General features: G+C 35.6%; 1 long non-coding RNA gene across 4 annotated transcripts in view; it reads right to left on the reverse strand.

Moving 5' to 3' along the window:
- Window positions 1–20,536, reverse strand: part of LOC141424113 (uncharacterized) — a 365,978-nt gene that overhangs the window by 17,230 nt on the left and 328,212 nt on the right. For 3 of the 4 annotated variants that reach the window (XR_012448978.1, XR_012448977.1, XR_012448979.1), the window contains exon 4: window positions 19,911–20,052. This is a non-coding gene — a long non-coding RNA (uncharacterized lncRNA). Of the gene's footprint in view, window positions 1–19,156; window positions 19,335–19,910; window positions 20,053–20,536 lie in introns of all 4 variants that reach the window. The other variant, XR_012448980.1, reaches the window with a different exon arrangement.

A 20,536-nucleotide genomic window follows, 5' to 3' on the forward strand; every position in this document is an offset into this window, starting at 1 on the left:
GTCCTTCCGCCTGCCCCAAGAATGCCAGGGACCTAACAGTCAGTGCATCCTCGAGAGAAAAGAAAAACATTTACATTGATGATTCTGGGTCCATAATCCAGTCTGTGTGTGCTGCCACAAGTGTTATATATCAAGAAAGTATTTTATGGGTTTCTATTGGTAAGTTACAAAGGAAGAAAATAGGAATTCTACCTTCTACAAGGAGACTTTGCAACCCTATTTCCTAGGCAATCTATGACTCAGAAAGTCATATCCAATGGTGCTATTTTGGAAACTAAGATTAGATAAATAATAGCCACCATGGGAAGGAACACAATGGAACGCAAATGCTATGTGACTTTTTTCCTCTATTTTTTCTTTGGGATTTGTGTTTTTCTGGAACCCCTGTTGCAGCTTTAATAAGAAGACCTAGTGCTGCATTTTACTTTTCCTCTGTGTGGGTGGTTATGGGGGAGGACAGCTGTCTGTCAAATGTAAAAGATGCCCTGGAAAGTCTGAAAATATCACACTGCTTGTTGCAAAGTGATTGCTTGGATTTGTCTGCCACACAGATTACCTGGCTGATAGTCATGGAAACATGAATGAGGTAACTGTGTTGAAATACAGTACTAGAAACAAGACTTTGTCAATTAACTGTATTAGATGAATTTTTCTAATTCTTAAAAGTAGGTACATGAAAATTAATCTCTGATTGTTTAATATTGCTTATATTCAAAATTATTTTTTGCTAGTAAATAAAATACTTATTATTCATTGTGCTACTAGTTTTAAATTTCATAATACTGCATTTGTACTTTACTGTAGCATGTTTAATATGTTGCTACTTCCTGAGTCATTTATGCATGCAGGTGTTATTGATAAAAAACTGTCTAGTCATGCTAACTGATAATCATAGTAGTAAAGTTGCATGTATTCACAAAAATTCTGAAATAATTAATCAAGTGCAAATTTTATACTTATATAGAGAGATGAAAGAATGTGGTTAATTATCTAACTAAAAGTCATGCAGAATTTATAGGACTACTTAAATTTTCTTTGTGATTCAAATAGTATGTGAAATGAAAAACATAGTTAGTAATGAAAACTCTTTCTCCTATGTCCCTGTTAAAGAGTTTTCACAAAGATTAATAGAAGTAACTAGTTGGAAATTCTTAGTGTGCTGAGTTGCCACGATCTATACTAAGTTTTTTATTCCCCATGCCTTTTATACATTTCACATTTAATAAAAGAACTCCATTATTTTAGGAAATCCTCATTGCAAGCTGATTTCTTCCTACTTTTGGAAACATGGGTAAATAAATCCTAATTAACACACAGCATATACTGAAGTTGTTTTCTTGATGGGATGGTGGCCAGGGGTGCTGCTCAGTGGTGGAGTGCTTGCCTAGCATGTGCAAGGCTCTGAGTTTGATCTCTAGCACTACAAAACAAGAAAACCAAAAAACACTTGACAGGATAGATTTCTGAATTCTTGAATTATCCCAACCTCTATTGGTCTACTAAAATGACTAAGAATATGAGTAGGGATTGTATGATCTGCATTAATTATTCATCAATCACCCTGAGTATTCAACTGCTGGAAAGATTCACAGCTCTAAGATAGTTTAAACTCAGGGAAGAGCTTTATTGAAAGGTGTCCAAGGTCACAGGTGCAAGCTTCTGTCCTCTCACAGCTGGGACTTATTGGTCATACTTTATGTCCTGTATGGAGGCATCATCTATACAGCACCTTGGTATCAGGAAATCTAAGATCTTCTCATCATGGGGAGAGGCACAGTTCTCTGTCAGTGAGAGCAGTAAGCATATTTCACATACATTCCAACTGTGTGACTGTCTTCAGGGTGTTTTCCAACATCAATAACCAATTCTCAGACACTATATATGTGTCCCACAATTCAATTCTGATACCACTGAGTTACAGACAACTCCCAAAGTCAAGGAAATGGCCCCACCATGTTTTCCTTAGATGCTAGTGCAAATGCCATATGTGAGCAGCCACTTCTGCTCAGTTGACTACAAGTCTGGGGTTCTCCACAATGCCATTCAGGTTCAAAATTTACTAAAATGGCCCAAAACTCAAAAAAAAAAGTGTGATTTTTCAAATTACAGCTCATGGCACAGACAGAAATCAGGGCCAGTCAAGTGGAAGAGATGTGTAGGTCAAGGTAGGCAAGCAGGAGAGGGTGCAGTTTCCATGCCCTCGTCAGTTGTACCCTCCCAGCCCTCTGATGTGTTCATCAACCTGGAAAGCCTCCAGATATCATCGTTGTGTGTGTGTGTGTGTGTGTGTGTGTGTGTTTGTGTGTGTGTGTGTGTGTGTGTGTGTGTGTGTGTGTGTGTGTACTGGTGACTGAACTCAGGGAAGGATCACAAACATGTTTCAGATAACTTTGGAAGTAAAAACATGGCTGATCCATATGGTCAAGATGACCTACAGGTTAGTGTACTACACAGAATCTATCATGAGACAGCCTTAAACAAAGTCTTATTTATTCAACATACACAGCTTGAATGTCTTCAGATAACATTAAAAAAAAGTCATCCTTCTATTAGAATGCAGAAACGTGATTTAACAGGTCAATGCTAAAAAAAATTCCACAATTTCTAATCAGTGTGTCTCAGAAAAAGAACAGTTCACTTAAATACAGTGTGTATTTTTCATGACCCGTCAATTGATACAGTGAACGAGAACTAGAGAACTCTCTGAGTGAGCATTGACAAAAAAAAGGATGTGCTTAGTACCCTGTAAATCAAGCAGAGACATGAGCACATCACATCAACAAGAACTCAGCCTGTGCTCACTGTGACAAAAGAAGCAATGAGTGAAAGCGCAGGAACAGTTGTGCATGTACATCTACATTCTCCAGTCATAGTGCCTGAACACTTACCAAGGGGAGAGCACTACACTTGATATCTGAATAACTAGTTAACCTTAGCAAACCACTTCACTTTATCAGGACTCGCTGATTTCATAATCATGAGGCAATTATTCCTTGTGAGTAAGAATAAACAAAGCTTGTTGTGAGTTAAGAGTAAGCTTTGCTAGATTGAAAAGGCATGGTTTTAAACAAAATAGCTTGTGGAAATTTGCAGAAGACTAGAAGAAATCCACTGCCCAAAATATTTTTACCATCATTCTGTCTTAGGTCTTAAAATTTCTACCACGGTTTCTCTAATTCTCCTTCTCCTTCTCCTACTTCTACTTTTTCTTCTCATTTTGTCTGAATAGTATTAAGTATAGGTCCTAAGTTTCAAACATAGCCTGAAAGGGAAATATGATACTTTTGAAATCTAAGAATAATCAGACAAGATGGGATCTTCTAAGCCTATCATAAGGATGGTTTACTTTAGGTATTCCTACGTCACCTCTATGTGTACATTTGTTCTCGCTCTTCATCCTTTCAAAGCCATGGTTTTGTTCACGTGCATACTATCTACATGACATTTCTGAAAAGTCTAGAACAATCTTCAGTCCTGGGGAGTAGGCCATACATTTTATAAACCAATCTCAGTGACTGTAGCACCTGTGACAATTGGTCTAAACCACTCTGGCCAATGCAATCTAAGTATTAAGACTACTAAAGTAGCCTGAGTAAAGCATTCTCATGCAATCAGAGATGGTCTCTCTCTCTCTCTCTCATCTAAATATGTGTTGCAGTCTGGAATCTGGCCTGAAGACAAAGACAATTTCAATATGGTGAGGACTGCAGAGAGGAAAAATGATTACTTGGTTGTGCCATTGTCTTAACCAACTGTAGAACAGTTCAGGCTGCTCTTCTTGTTATGTAGGCAAATAAATTCCTGTACTTTTAAAGAAACTTACATTTGATTTTATGTTGCCTGCAGACAATGAACTTTATGCTGTCAAATCCTAGGTATACTTCAGTTCTAGTCCTCACTAGAACTTACAAAAGCTTTGACAAGTAACTTATTTCTCCCTCGTTGTAATATTTGGTTCCTGTAAAACAAGTCTCATTTTAAAATCTTTTCAATACTGAACGCACTTAGAATCTCCCATGTGCAATCACTAAAACTTATTGGAGTTCCTAAGAGCTTAGATGTTGGGCTTCTTTTCTTTTGTCCTATTCTTCCTCCATATTTTTCTTTACTTTTGATAGCATCTACAAGCTGATTACCTCCAAATGTAATTCTCTAGTACAGACTTGATCTCTGAATTCTGGATATATATTTTTAAATGCCTCATTGAGATATCCACTCTTATATTCCATGGGAATCCTAAACTGAAAAAGTCCAAACAGGACTAAGTAACACTTGTCTTTAAGTTGTCTCTCCTCAAATAAGGGCAAAATAGTTTCTGCCGGTATTGAGGGGGGGGGAGAGGGAGGGGCAGAGTGGGTGGTAAGGGAGGGGGTGGGGGCAGAGGGGAGAAATGACCCAAGCCCTGTATGCACATATGAATAATAAAACAATTTAAAAAAAAGTTGTCTCTCCTCTACAGGAATACCAAACACACTCAAATGACATTTGCAATTATCAGTTGGTCAACTCAGAAACTTAGGATTCATTGTTGGCTCATGTCCTCTATCTAAGGTGTCTTGAATCTATCTACCACCACCCATCAGTGCCTACTTGGTTGAGGGCAATAGCATTTTTAGCCTACTCAATGCAATAGTCTCCCACCTGGGTTCCCTGTGACCCATGTCCTGTACAGCAGCCAGAGTATTCTTTCATGAGGCAAGCAGATTCCCTACCAAAAGCCTCATCTTCTATGCCATTCTACTTTACTTAGAACTTAGTCAAATTATTTGAAGGAGATGAGGTGATTGCAAAATATGGATCAACTACTCTCTCCAATCTCATATGATTCTCCTCTGACCTGCTCACTATGCTGTAGACATACTGGTCTTCCTTCACCCCTTTGAAGGTGAGCATATATGTGTGTGTGTGTACACAACTGTGTATGCATATTTATACATAAGTCGATAGATGCTTAGATACACATATAAACTTCATTTATTTAATGTCTGTGCTTCCCTGTAAAGAGTAATCTCCAATATGATAGGCAATGCTAGTTTCATCCATCTAATACCTAGCAGAGAACTTGGAATCCAACCAAGGAGAAGTTCAGTTTTAAAAAGTTCTAGGTAATTGAAGAGTTCTTAAATAAGAAAATAAGCAGTCAGTGTAACTAGACTGCCAATATGTAAGATTAAAACAGTGGAGCTGATAAACATACGTGGTCTGTGATAATGCAGAGGCAGAAGCAACATCTCCACATTGCCTTGTTGATTGCCTTGTTGATGTTAGCATTCCTTAGTCTTCAGCTGTGCTTCGATATAGAGTTCATTGCATAACGTCAAGGACAGCAGAATAAGTAACATTTATCTCATCTGGAAAACTTCCTATACTTTAAAGTCACCAAGAAAGCTGTGCAATTAAAAGCATTAGCTTTACAGAATGATTTGCTATATATTTAGTATGATGGCCATGGATTATCTGACTGGTCCCACTGGTGAGGCAAAACTGTCACAGCACTGACAGTCTGTCAGAGCTCAATTAGAAATCCAGTTCTGATAATTACTCTTTCAGATTTGGGGGAATATTATCAGACTTTCTATGTTTATGTTTTCTTATTTATAAAAAAAATGGTACATTTCCTTCTGACAGAGATTTTTATGAGGTTTATCAAAGAGAGTATGTGAAATGAATTTTAGATCTTGGCACAGTATCAGAAGCTGTAATTTGGTACACGGTCAAAAGCTAGTGCTATAATTTGATTGTATTTTATAATTTATTTATTAATGAAGAATTCAATGCATGTCATTTTTTCAAGAGAGGGCAGAGACAAAGATACTGGCTTAATGATTACTATAATCACTCATGAGGGCATAAAATTTGAGTGAAGATGAAAAAGGTAAGACAATAAGATAGAAAATTTTAGTGGTTTATGGCTAACTTACTTCCAAATATAATTCTATTGATTGACATATTGAAAAAAATTTTATTCCACACACTTGTGTCAATGAATGCATCAATAGTTTCCCCAAATGTATATTGTATTATATTGTTATTTTTATTATACTGCAATATACATAAAATAATGTTTTGCTTCCATTTCTAGAGTGTAATGAGCCACACAGATGCTAAGTCATGCTCAAATCTTTCGGCAAGTTGCCTTACTACCAAAGAGTAATGCTATAATTCATTTATGCACAAACAGGAATTACAATACCCTGAAAAGTTGAAAAAGGCTGCAATAGCACCGCAAACACTGCTTCATATTAAAAGCTACATGAAAAGTTCTCTTCTATCTATTTGAGTAGTTTATGTCCTTGTTCTACCTTTGAATTTAAACATAAATAATAATTCCTTGAGAATTCCTGATTATTCCCTTAATAATGGCATCAAAGTTATCAATAGAGGGAACGTCACCTGTAACACCTGTGCACAGGGGAGCATGTGTTTATATATACACACTCACTGTCCTCATTTCACTGCACTCATCATCGATGGGCTACATGCTGTCACCAAATGGATGAGAGACAAGGGACAGACAAGAGGAGTACTTCACCCTTCTTTACTCACTCTCTGTTCAGCTACGAAAACTTCAACTCCAAATCTCAAAACTTGCTCCAAATAATCTTACTTTGTCGAATCCCATATCAACCTTGTTCACAAGAAATTCTTCCTATTGCAGTTTCCAGCATTCCATAATACTCTCCAGAAAAATAATCCTTTTAAAATTCTGATCATTTTCTTTGTTTGCTACTTTATGAATTCTTACCTTGAAAAATAAATCTTTGCCTTGATAACCATAGAAAGTCTACACTAAATCTTAATAACCATAATAAAAACAATTTTCTTCCTTGTTTTTCTATGCAGTACATTTTACCTTTGGGAGTATTTTCTTTAAGAATGATAACACAAAGTTTTCCTTTCCCCTTATAAAATGTTATTATTGAAGTTTTGGCACCTTAAAACTGACCATGTAATGATTTTTAACACTTATAAATAGAAAAACAAAAACATGTACACAAAGAGAAAAAATGGTTAATTGTACTTAAGCAAAATATTTTTATCAAATTTTGCCATACTTGGACAAAGTCCATATTCTTAGTACCCAATTGGGATTTTACAATTATACTTAAAACTTTACTGTGTTACTTAAACCAGTCACTATAAACTTCAAATGTTTATTGGTTATGCTAACCTATATAACATACTCTTATTGTTTTCCCTTTTTAAAACATAATTTTGATTCTTTCTCTTACTCCCACTCTTGAAATTAAACACATTATCCACATTGTGTTTATTTTTGTGAGGGAAGGAATAATAGAGTATTGAAAACACAAGAAGTGGGAAAAAGTCACAAAAAAGATAATGGGTAAATGATATCAGGTGCAAAATTATATAAGAATATTTCTCTCTCCTTGTCACAACATTTCATTAAGCTGCAAATCCTTTATACAGATCACACTCAAAGTTCAATTGGATGTAAGCAGGAGTTAGCCACAGCTCACCACACACTTCCTTCATCATGTCATCTGATTGGATTTAAATTCTCTTTAGGTAATTCAAAGAACTAATTATTTGCAGGGGTTCTGGGAATAACACCTTCCCTCCTTAAGTGAGGTTCCTTGTTCATCTGTTTTCTAAGTTAAATCCATTTCATCCGCAGTGTGAAATTTTTAACAAAGTGTGATTTATTGTTAAAGACTATGCACTCAACCAGGATCAAGGTTGGAATGCTAGTCATAGCTCTGCCTTAGGCCATACATGTATGAGTTTCAGATGGAAAATTAGTTTCATAGGCTCCCTCTTCTAGTCTTCTTAAAAATCTTTTTAAATGATAGAATTGTAATTATTCTGTTTGCCATGAGGGCTAGATGACTTTAAGAAAGCAAGGTGGAGAATACCTCAGAACAACCCTCCTCCTGGAACAATATCAGAGATGCATATTAAAACATCAGTAAAGCCATCACAGGAAAGCTAGGTGAACTGTGTCATTGTTGGTTCATTAAAAACCTTTTGGTCAACTGCAACACCCTCTAGTGTGAGTTTTGAGTTCCCAGTGTGCTTCTTAAAGTACAAAATCAGGTGAAAGGAATAGGTTCTACAAGAAAAATAGACAGGAGATGGCCAAATAAATGTGAGACACACTAAGACAGTTGCATTAAGTGAAATTGAATAATTTTCCTTATAAAACTTCTTAAAGCTTTCAATATACGAGTTTGAAGTATGAACCCCTGAAAATGAGAGGGTACACGTGCAGTTTCTCCATGAAGGTAAAGGAGTCTGTGCAAAAGGCTACTAAGTGAGACAAACCTGGGCACAGACATAGGTTCATCTTGTAGCTCTACATGTTTGGGTAGTAAAATTCTTTCTGAGCTTCAGTTTCCTCATTTGTCATATGATGTACTAGATAAGAGGCAGTCCTGAGAGACAGACACACCAATTTTAAGGTATTGAAATGTTATTTATTCAGGTGAGGTCTTAGGGAAGTCACTATGACTTCTTAATATCTTGGAAATAAAGGTAATAATAATACTAATATCTGCTTTCAGACTTGTTGTAAGGATTACATTGCTTCATAGCTTTCAAGTGCCTAAAAGAATAGGTGCTCACTGAACATGATTTTCTCTCTCTCCCCATTAGCTTCTGCTTCATTCTCAGGAGCTCAGAAACTTTGCGTATCACCTGGGAATTGTATTGATTTATATTTTGCTTTATTACCTGGGATTTGATCATACCTTAAGTATTTTACCTCCTCATTCAACTTGTATGCTTTTTTCTTAATTGTCCACCATATTTTATCAATAACTGTCATTTTGATAAACCAAACTCTATCAGTAAATCATGAACTCTGAAAATTCATATATCATTAAGATGGCCCCTGTAAGAGCAGAAGTAATATAAGAAAATTCAAATACCACACTATCCATCAGAGTAAATGATGCCCTACAGCAAACTCCTCTTCTTGTGAGGATAACCTTGCCATTCTCATCTTACTTTCCTTCTGAGAGTGAGTGAATTACACATAACCAGTGCTGTAAGAGGAAAAAGTAATGAATGACAATAAAGCATGTGGATTCTGTTTTGATCCCAAACCTTCAGGTCTTAGTTCTTATTTCTATCAGAAAGAAAATGAGACTAAGATCTTTCTAGATGTCAAATTTTAAAACAACCATATATGGTAAATGGAATGAAATGAGAAGATTCTATTATTGATAATACAAGTTTATTTAGAAAGTAACTCAATAAACTTTAGCACATCTAATTTAAATTTGCTGAAGGCAAGTTTCTGCATCACGTAACCTATTTTTTACCCTGTTTATTAGTATCTTCCTTCCTAAATCCAACACACAAGACTGTGATCTTATCCTTCTTGACCTTCTTGCAACATAAGAAAGTTGGTTGTTGCTTGCTGCCTTGTGACATTTTCTTCTCCTTTAATATATCTAGCATGGTACTGCCTTAATATTACTTTTATTCCTCAAATCATTCCTTGTCATGCCTCTATACTACATCTTCATGTTCTGACTGCCTGTTCTTTGAACTTCTATCTCTGGTTAGCTCCATGCATGCTACATACTTCCTTTTTCCATTGCACCTATAGCCAGAAATTAAACCACCACTAGTATATAGATTCATTAATTAATCTAATATTGCTTCAGTACCTATCTATATTCAAAGACCCATGACAGGCACATGAAGCAGTACTGATAAAGAAAAAAAAAGCAGACATGGTCCCTGAAGTCACAGACTAAGTATACATACGTTCGCAGACATTTATAAATTTTAGTATATATCATGAAGTACATAAAAATGGTACCATGTTAGAAGCTTGCTCGATTGGAATGGAGTATAGACCTACTTTAAAGTGACTAGAGAGACGAAAGAGGAAAAAAATGATGAGGGAAGTCTGAGAGAATCATTATGTCAAGAATTATAAGCCATAAAACAAGTCTCAACAAATATCACACATAAGAAAATTTATATAACATGTTCTCTTACTATGGTGGAATTAAGCTAAAGGTCAAAAGCAACAGGAGTAAAATGTCTCCATGAGTCATCTAAATTAACTATTAAGTAATGTACTCCTGAAGTCATTACTGAAATAAGAAATTGCAATGGAAATTACAAAATATTTTAACTGAATGATGTTGAAAATAAGACATGTCAAAATTTGTACAACATAGCTACTGCTACACTTCCAGGGAAATATATAGCATTTCATTTATATGTCAAAATAGAAATACTTAAGCAGTAATTTGAACATTTGACACAATAATTTAAAAATGAGCAAAGGAAAAAGGAAAAAAGGAAGAAAATGATAAAGCTGAAAACAAAATAATATAATACAACTGAGAAAGAAAAGTTTTTGAAGTGTTATGCAGTTAAAACTTTGGTAGATTAACAATTACCAAAAATGCTACCAAACTCATTCTATGAAACCAGTATTATCCTGATACCCAAACTGGATAAGGACACAACAAAAAAGAAACCTAGCTGGGAGTGTGCCTCAAATGGTAGAGCACTTGCTTAGCAAGCACGAGGCCCTGAGTTCAAACTTCAGTACCACAATAAAAAAGTAAAGACCAATTTCTTTGATGAACATAGATATAAAAATTCTCAAAAACTGAAATCAACAACAGATTTCAAAGATCATATACCATGATTAAAGTTAGTTTCATTCTAGGCCTATAAGGTAAATGCAAGGCAAATCAATAAACATAATAATAATGCACATAAATAGAATAAATGACAAAAGTCACATGATCATCTCAAGAGGTCCAGACAAAGCCTATGATGAAATTAAAGGGGATAAGAAAGAGTAATAGAGGGAGTGAGTATGATCAAAATACATTATAAACATGTATGGAAATATTACAATAAAACCTATTTGTACAACTAACATATGCTAATTATTAAAAGATTAAAAAGCTGAAGAGATATCTATTCTAATGATGCATAAACCTCAACATAAAACACAAAAAATATGAAAAACAAAGCAACTCCTCCAAATGTGCATAACTCTCTAGCAACTGAATCCAAAGATATCAAAGTGGAAGAAATGCCAAGGAATTCAAGAAACTTATTTTTAAAAAGACTAATGACTTCAAAGAGGATACAAATAAACAGCTGTATGAATTAAAGAAAATAAGATAGAATATTAACAGCATTTCAACAATGAGATAGAGATTCTGTAAAGGAACCAAACAGAAACCTTGGAAATGAAGAGCCCAACAAGTCAAATACTGATACTAATAATAGTAATATCAGGTTTGTATGCAAGATTGGTGAAATGATCACATTCAGACAGTAATAAAAAATAAGAAATTATGAACAGAACATATAAGTCCTATGGGACACAATTAAAAGACCAAAATATGAATTATCAATATGGAGGAAGGAGAAAAGGCACAGGCATTGGAAGGCATAGAAAACCTACTCAGTGAAACGACAGCAGAAAACTTCCCAAATTATGCAAAAAATATGCATATCCAAGTCAGGGACATTTATAATCCCAAATAGATATGACCGTAAAAAACTTCTACACATCATATTATAGCTAAACCGCCAAAATACAGAATAAAGAAACAGATACCTTAAAAGCAACTGAGGCCAATAGGAAAAGGGGACCAGGAACTAGAGAAAAGGTGAGATCAAAAAGAATTAACCTAGAAGGTAACACACACGCACAGGAAATTAATGTGAGTCAACTCCCTGTCTAGCTATCCTTATCTCAAACAGCAAAAACCCTTGTTCCTTCCTATTATGGCTTATACTCTCTCTACAACAAAATTAGAAATAAGGGCAAAATAGTTTCTGCTGGTATTGAGGGGGTAGGGAGGAGAGGGAGGGGGTGGAGTGGGTGGTAAGGGAGGGGGTGGGGGCAGGGGGGAGAAATGACCCAAGCCTTGTATGCACATATGAATAATAAAAAAAAAAAAAGAAAGAATATAGAAAGCTTCAGGAAACATCAAGTCACAAATGCGAACTCATCCAAATAATATCAGATTTCTCAGCAGAAACTCTGACTCCAGGAGGGGCACAGAATGGTATTCTTCAAGTACTGAAAGAAAATAACTGTCAGCCTACATTACTAACCAGTAAATTTGTCCTACTGTGAAAGCTAAAAGTAAAGAAATCCATGCCCACTAAATCAGCATTACAAGGGATACTTAGAGGAATCCTACACACAGAAGAAGCCAGATATACATAATCACAAGAGCAAGGGAAAAATAACTCTCACTACATAAGTAGATAAAAGAGTGAGACTTAGGAAGGAATCAAACATGATTAATTCAGTAAACCATAAAGATTCTAATATAAATAGGGAGAAAGAAATGAACATACATTATTCAAAACAACCAAAAGGAAGGCAACAAAATGACAGAGCTACTACCTGCATTTCCTTAAAAACCCTGAATGTAAAGGGTCTCCATTCTCCAATTAGAAGAGGCAGCCTTAGTAACTGGATTAAAAACTCACCTCACTGGCAACAACATGCACTGACTGAAAGTAAAAGGATGGAAAATCATGTTTTAAGCAATAGAATTATAAAGCAAGTATGAGTAGCTATATTCCTATCTGGAAAAAAATATTTCAAGCAAAAATTGGTCAAAAGAGATAAAGAAGGTAATTACACGTTGATAAAGGAAATAATCCATCGAGAAGATTTAACAGGGTTGGAGGCATGGCTCAAGCAGTGGAGCACCTTGCAAGTGTGAATTCCTGAGTTTAAATCCCTATTCCTCATAAAAAAGACATGACAATTTTAAGAACATCAAAGCGCCTAATTTCATAAACTATATACTGCTAGACATAAAAGGAGAAATCGACCCACTAAAATAACAGTGGATAAATTAAATACCCCATTTTCACCAACAGATAAATCATCCAGACAAAAAAACACAAAAAACAAAAACCAAGTGACATTAGACATTCACAGAATATTCTTTCCAGCAGCAGCAGAATGCATGTTGTAATCACTACACTTTCCAGGATAGGTCAGATTTTAGACCATAAAGCAAATCCTAACAATTACAAAAAACTGAAAAAAATTCTTAGATCTTATCAGACCAAATTGGAATGAAACTAGAAATCAGAACAAGAGAAACTACAGAAAACATCTAAACGATGGCGACTGAACAATTTACTTTTGAATGAACAGTGGGTCTTTAAAGACATCAGGGAGAAAATTAAAATTTTCTAGAATAAAATGAAAATAGAAACACAACGTACCAGAAACTGGTGCACAATGAAAGCAGCTCTAAGAAGGACATTTATAGCTCTGAGTGCTTACAATAAAAAATGGAGAGATCTCAAATAAATAACTTCATGATGCCCTCCACATCTCAGAAAAAAAAAAAGATCAATGAAAACAACGAGCTAAAACAAAGTTGGCCAACCCCTGACCAAACTAACCAAAGAAAGAGAAGACCCAAATTAATAAAGTTAGAGATGTAAAAGGAGATATCAGAACAGATACTACTGAAATCCCTAGGATAATTAAGGAATACCTGGAAAATTGTATGCCAGTAAGTTGAAAAATCTGTAAGAAATGCACAAATTTCTAGCAAATATGACCTATCAAAATTGATTCGAGAGGTTATAAAAATTTTAAATATATCAATAACCAGCAATGAGATTAAAACTTTAATAAAGTCTTGCTGCTAAACTAAGTCAAGGAATGATGAAAACACTTTATCACCAGACTTTTAAGGAAGAGCCATTTGAAGAGTGTTCTTCAAATGACTCCATAAGCAGAAAGGAAAGGAAGGCTGTCAGATTCATTCTGTGAAGTCAGTATTATTCTAATACCAAAACCAGATAAGGACACAAAAACAACAACAAAAACTATACACCAATATCCTTGATAAACATACATGTAAAAGTCCTCAATAAGATACTTGTAAACCAAATTAACAACACACTAAAAGGATCATAGCCCATGATCAAGGTACTTTCATTCCAGGGATACATGATGCTTCAACATACACAAGTCTGGACTTCCCATGGCTCTGCAAGTTGTCTTCTTATTCTTACCTTGAGATAGAGACACCCTGTCATCTAAACACATAAACTGCTCGCAGTTCCAGAAATACACTCTTTTGTAAATTTTCCTTTCACGTGTGGTTTGGAATTTATAAAATGGCCCTTTCTATTCTCCCATAATTCTTCCTAATCCAGAAAGTCATACACAAACCCTCAGCCTAGGTTAAATTTCTCTCCTTTGTACTCTTAGGATTCTCTGTGCTTCAGTGATGCTCTTACAGCTGTTGTAATTACCAGTCTACATGTCTACCCCTCCCTTGCAGTTGTGGGGCTTCTTTGATTCCATACACCCAGTGTCAAATACATAGCATGTGCTCAACAAGTAGAATTGAACTGAATTTTCTGCCCATCATTTGGCTGAAAAGCACAGATTCATTTGTAAACACAAATGAAAACAGATTGCTCATGTATATGCATAAGTTGTGGTATATTTAGGGTGAAAGGGCTAGAGCAGGGAAGCATAACTAAAAACTATAATTGAGCTAAACATTAAATTCACATTATACAATCCCTGAAAGACAGGACAACTTTTTCTCATTCCCAAAATCTGCTTTCTAGTCTCTCCTAAGTAGATCTAAGTGAATTTTAATGAAATTGGCATTTTTAAGGTTAGGTAACGGAAAGTATCTTGTTATTCAATATAGATAATGTGAAATTTATACAGCTAAAATGCAAAGTAAAGCAACACATTTTGTGGGTATTATCAGAAGTTTATTCACAAAGAGGCCATGCCTGTGATCCCAGCTACTTGGCCAGCAAAGATTGGGAAGACTGTAGTTGAGGCCAGCCAGGGTAAAAGGGAGTGATACCCCATCTCAAACAATAAGCTGGGTGTGAAAGCACATACCTAGCAAGTGTGAGATCCTGAGTTCAAAATCCAGTACCACCACCACCAACAAAAAACCTAGAAATTTACTCACAAACATATATGACCCCATCCACATTTTTTTTTTCTTTTTGGAGGCACTGATGGTTGAACTCAGAGCCTCATACATGTCAGGCAGGTGTTCTACCACTTGAGCCATTCTGCCAGCCCTCTTTTGCACTGGTTATTTTTGAGATAAGGTCTCACTTTATGTGCAGGTCAACCAGAGCCACAACCTTATTTGTTTCTCCCTGAGTAGCTAGGAAGACGGGCATGTACCACTGCCCCCAGCAGTTGGTTGAGATGAGGTCGAGGGAATGGGTTTTTTTTGTTTGTTTTTTGGTTTGTTTTTTGGTTTTTGGTTTTGCCCCAGGCTGGCCTGGAACTGTGATCCTCTCAAGCTCCATCTATCTCCTAAATAGTTAGGAATCTGCACATGAGCCACCACGCCTGGTCCTTTCTTATTAATGTCTTAATTTCTTAATAATTTTGGTCAGGGAATATTTCACATGCCTGTCTATAGACAATAAACATTAATGAATGAATTAGTTTCCTGTTGTGGTAAAATCTCTAAAATGCTACCTCCACATTTATAGGAAGTAAGCAACAAGTCACCTCACCACAGTGGCTGATGAGGTTCTAGCAACAGAAGATACTGCCATGGGTTTCACTGCATTCTTAAAGAGCAAAGATCTCAATGGTGTCTTTGTGGCCCATTCCAAGTGTTTTTCATGACAATATTATTCAACAGAACTCCAACATGTTCAAATGTCATGAAAAGACAAACACATAAAGCCTTTCTCTATTGACTCAAAATACATTTCATTTGATTTTGCAACCAAAATTCTGTAACTGGTAAACAGATAAAGCCTCTTAAAAACAACTAGGTATTCCTCTTCTGATCTTGTTCCTCCCAGAAGTATTAGCTGGAAGTTTCTGGTTTTATGTTGAGGAAGACGATGCAAAAAGGAGAAGTCTAAAGGACAGAGAGCTGCCTCTCTGAACCTAAACACTCTGAGGAGTGGAAGGGGAAGTGGCTAAGCCACAGAAATGCACAAAGATGGATGTGCATACTGCTGGAGAGACAGAAGCAGACTCTTGACTCTGCACATCGCTTTTTATTCTGTTTCTTCGTGTAGTCTGGCTTCTCCTGCACAACATCCACGCTGTACACAACTCTGGTTAAAACTCCTGAGATTATCACAGTTATAGTTATACAAAAATATTAACACTGTCTCTCCCTCTCATCCTCCCTGTCTCTCCTCTTTCTCACTAACTGGACTTGCTTGAGTCAGAAGAACAATTTCGGTTTCTATGGTTAGATGACTGCAATGACCCCATAAAAGCATAGCTTCTGTGGGCCTTCTTCAATCCATGAATCTAACAGACAAAATGAAAAGAAGTCTAAACAAGAATGCCAGCAACTACCTTTTCTAGTGAGTCAAAGATGAAAGTACATGCTTAGCAATGCTAGTGTTAATACTCACTAAGATTAATCACCTGAAAATTATTATGTGTTATACTGCATTTGTGTGGCCTGAAAATGGAACAGTCTTTGTGTTCTATTTCTTACACATGATCTTTGGGTAAGAAACAATTCAGGAAGATTCTCAACCTCAAATAATAAATTTCTCATTTTCATAATGAGAAATTAAGTAGCAATTATAATGTGAGGTACATAAAGTTTGCAAGATTTGCCTCTTTGTTAAAGGAATTATGATATTTTATAAAGTCAAAATTTAATTTCTGTAGTATCTGGCAATTTCAATATTTCAAAAGTCAACTTTGTTTGCTTTGGGGAAATATATAATTATTTTAACTGGTACCAAAATGCTTGCATCATTTCAAAGGTATTAAAAGGAGGGAAAAATAGAAAATCAAACAAATATACAATTGTTACAGAAATAATGATTATAAAATATTGAGAAATTGAAGTAGATACTTGTACCAATACTTAAATTATTAGTGAATTGACTAAATATTAGCAAATTGACTAAAACTATTAGACAAATTTATTCTGTAATTCATCCTACAAACTGATGAATCTTTTATTTGTATAACTAATAAATTTTACATTCTCTATTTTAATAAAATCTATTTTAATTTATGCAGACATTCAGTTGTTTGAGCGACTATGTGAGATTAAATTGAATACAATTATAGATTATTTTAAAAGGAGAATGGGAATCAATGAGCGAACATGAACAGAACTAACATAGGATCTTATTTTAACAGGTATTGATAAGATTAATAGACAGAATGGCACAATACCCAGGTATAAAAGTATTAAGACAAATTATCTTGCCTTCCTGCACATCCATGCTTATTGCGGCACTATTCAAATAGCCAAGTTATGGAAACAGCCAAGATGCCCCAGCACTGACAAATGGATTAAGAAAATGTGGTATCTATACACAATGGAATTTTATGCAGCCATGAAGAAGAACGAAATGTTATCATTCGCTGGTAAATGGATGGAATTGGAGAACATCATTCTGAGTGAGGTTAGCCTGGCCCAAAAGACCAAAAATCGTATGTTCTCCCTCATATGTGGACATTAGATCAAGGGTAAACACAACAATGGGATTGGACTTTGAGCACATGATAAAGCGAGAGCACACAAGGGAGGGGTGAGGATAGGTAAGACATTTAAAAAATTAGCTAGCATTTGTTGCCCTTAATGCAGAGAAACTAAAGCAGATACCTTAAAAGCAACTAAGGCCAATAGGAAAAGGGGACCAGGAACTAGAGAAAAGGTGAGATCAAAAAGAATTAACCTAGAAGGTAACACACACGCACAGGAAATTAATGTGAGTCAACTCCCTGTCTAGCTATCCTTATCTCAACCAGTAAAAACCCTTGTTCCTTCCTATTATGGGTTATACTCCCTCTACAACAAAATTAGAAATAAGGGCAAAATAGTTTCTGCTGGGTATTGAGGGGGTAGGGGGCAGAGGGAAGGGGCGGAGTAGGTGGTAAGGGAGGGGGTGGGGGCAGGGGGGAGAAATGACCCAAGCCTTGTATGCACATATGAATAATAAAATTTAAAAAAATTATCTTGCCTTGGGGAACTTAAGTTATGGGTTTATATTGCAGTCAATAATTTTTAATTCTTGCATCAGTTGAAAGGATCCAGGATCTAGGCATCTCTCAGTTAATGTTACTTTTTCTTTAAAAATTAAATAATTTTACATTCTCTTCCTCTTTCATACACACAAATGTACACTTATGTTTATGTGTATATGTCAAGATGAATTTATATATATATAATAGAGACCTTTTGATAATGCAGAAGGAATATTTTTGTATAGTTAACTTCATAGCTTATTTGAATTCTTCTATAATGTAGCTGCGGATACTTTTCAACTCAAAATATTTAAATAGTGTATAGAATACAGCCATTACCATGCTGTCTTTGTTTTTCATACATTTAACAAACTAAAAAAATTCTAGCAGCATAGATAATAGACAAATGGATGGATAAGATGTATTAGATGGGTAAACAGAGGTTCTTAGTTCTGACACTGTTCAGTGTTTTGATTAGGCAAAACAAGAAGAGAAAAAGCAATACAGACAGACACATTTGTTGAAGAAATAATTAAAATAAATTAATATAAAAGAATTTTATCTCAAAGACATTTGATATTCTAATATGAAAGGCACGGCTGATTAAGTAATGGTCTTTGACACCGTAGAGTGCATACCTGTTATAGCTTTTTAATTCTATTTTTTGTTGTTTGATCCCTAGTAAAACAAAAAACACCCTACAATTTAAATTGTATTTAATTTTAGTTATTTTAAACCCAAACAGCCAATCATGTCTATTTAAATGGAGTGTCGAGTAGCACAAGACTAGGTTACCCATGCTGTGCCCGTAACAAACTGCCTAAGTATGAAGCAACATTCTGCCTCAAAACGTGCCACACTGTGTCTGCATTCTTGCCTGCTCTCCAATGTTGGATCTCTTTTTAAATCTGTCATTGCTTCAGCCATTTTGTCACTGTGACAAATTCCGGAGAGAAACAATTTAAAGGAAGAAAGACTTATTTTGGCTCACAGTTTCAGAGCTGTGAGCTCTGCTGGATCCACAGCTTTGGGGCTGAGGTGAGGGAGCATGATGGTGGCGGCAGCATGTGGTGGAGGAAAATGCTCATCTCAAAGCATCAAGGAGGCAGAAAGAAAGGGAGTAGAAGGGGCCCAGGAGAGATATGGTCCCCCCAAGAACATGTGCTCAATGACTTGCTTCTTCTAACCGTCTCCACTACCTACCAATAATGCCATCATACAATGAATCCATCCAGGGATTAATCCATTGTTTAGGTCAGAACACTCAGGATCCAGTCACTTCTCAGTGACTCGATTCCCTGGGGATCACTCCCTCAATATATTGAGCCTTTTAGAGGAAACTTCATATCCAAACAAGATTTTCTTCAGTTAGTATTACTCCCTAATAAAAAACAATGAATTTTATATATAAATTTGTAGCAGCTTAAATAAAAGAAAGAATTATTTAAAACATGTGACTGTGCTTCATGAAACGCTTCTAACCTTTACATTTAAAGAACAAGCTAAGAGATGGCATTTACAAAGATTTCCTAGAATGTCATGAGATTAACGATTTAAGACATGCTCTGTTCAGTATTTTATAAAAAGTAACTTTTCTTCTACTTGCAACTAGAGAAAACTGGTCTTATTTGCTCCATTAATCAAAAAGCAAGTTTCAAGACCATGTCCTATGATCTTACTCTCAAAATAAACATTTCCAATGCCCCTTACACCAAGTGTCTCTCTCAACCTCTCAACCCACCCTACATGACACATGAGGTACACCCAGCCCCACAGCTTGCTCCTCTCAGGTACTGGTTAGGCTAATACTAAGGTGCAGTAGTTGTTGCCACAGAGGAGAACAATATCACCACTTAACTCTCTGCTCCTGAATCTGTATTTCCACATGGAAACTTCTTTTCTCCAACCTTGATTTTTCCCATTGTTGCCCAGCCCACAAATTCACCAGGAAACTTACCCAGGGCATGAAAGAAACAGCGCAAGAGCTAGGTGACTCTCACGGACAACTATGGATTATCTGTTCACCGCGTGTCTCAGTGTAGATATTTCCTATGACCAGGAGCAAGGTATTTAAATTCTACGTGCCTGAGTTTTTCCACCTGTAAAATGGATATTAAAAAGTATTTCAAATGATGATTAGTAGGACAATTTTTAAAACACATATAAATTTGTTAAACTGCTCAGATAGAGTTTCCAAATGACAGCTATTACAATTTGTAAAAGGACAAAATTAATATGCAGAGGCATAACTTAATAACAATTATCTTAGGAAGTGTTCATTATTCACTTGTATTTCTCTGCTTCCTTCCCCATGTTGAATTCTGCTCTTCATTAAATTTGCACGTCATTTTGAGGGACATTTAACATGTCAGTTATCTAATTTTGGAAAATGGATATTACCCTTATGAAATCATATCAAAAATTTGCATTGCATTTTGTTACACTTAGCACAGAGACTGGAATTGTACTTTGCATGTCCCCATCAGGTATATCAAGAAGATAGAAGGTTTGGGGAATTTCATGTGTGATATCCAAATGCCAGATTTTTTTTTTTTTTACAAACAGCAACTGTAAATATTGAAA

This window comes from Castor canadensis, chromosome 6 (genome assembly GCF_047511655.1).
Source record: "Castor canadensis chromosome 6, mCasCan1.hap1v2, whole genome shotgun sequence".
NCBI lineage: Eukaryota > Metazoa > Chordata > Mammalia > Rodentia > Castoridae > Castor > Castor canadensis.